The 552-nt window shown below is 21.6% G+C and overlaps 1 protein-coding gene across 1 annotated transcript in view; it reads right to left on the bottom strand.

Moving 5' to 3' along the window:
- The window catches only part of LOC116848091 (RNA-binding protein 26), a 178,423-nt gene that overhangs the window by 132,757 nt on the left and 45,114 nt on the right, over window positions 1-552 (bottom strand). The window lies entirely within an intron of this gene.

The following is a 552-nucleotide window of genomic DNA, read 5'->3' as shown; positions in this document are numbered from 1 at the left end:
TATATATATATATATATATATATATATATATATATATATATATATATATATATATAATTATTTATACGGATTAATATATCTATATTAATTAATATATGGAATTTTATTCTTCGTGAAGGAACTAACAACTTTTGTTTGAACGAATTTTTCGTACGACCTCCATTTTCTAAGATATTTACGGAAATATTTACAAAATTATTGGTTTTAATAATTTTTTACTCGAATTCTACCAACTTTACCGAAAAATGGTAAGAGATAAAAATTGTTTATTTTTTTCTCATAGAGCTCCGGGAATTTTTTCAGAATTTTTTAGTTAATTTCTTAGTATTGCATTTTCTTGCATTTTCTTGCATTTTTATTTTTGAAGTACTAAAAAGTTCATAAAAAATTCTGAAAAATTCTAAAAGCTCTATGAAAAGAAAATAAACAATTTTTATCTCTTACTATTTTTCGGTAAAGTTGGTAGAATTCGAGTAAAAAATTATTAAAACCAATAATTTTGTAGATATTTCCGTAAATATCTTAGAAAATGGAGGTCGTACGAAAAATTCG

This window comes from Odontomachus brunneus, unplaced genomic scaffold (assembly GCF_010583005.1).
Source record: "Odontomachus brunneus isolate Ranch 3 - 2012 unplaced genomic scaffold, Obru_v1 Obru_scaffold_089, whole genome shotgun sequence".
Taxonomy (NCBI): Eukaryota; Metazoa; Arthropoda; class Insecta; order Hymenoptera; family Formicidae; genus Odontomachus; species Odontomachus brunneus.
This window is presented reverse-complemented; position numbering and strand designations above follow the sequence as displayed.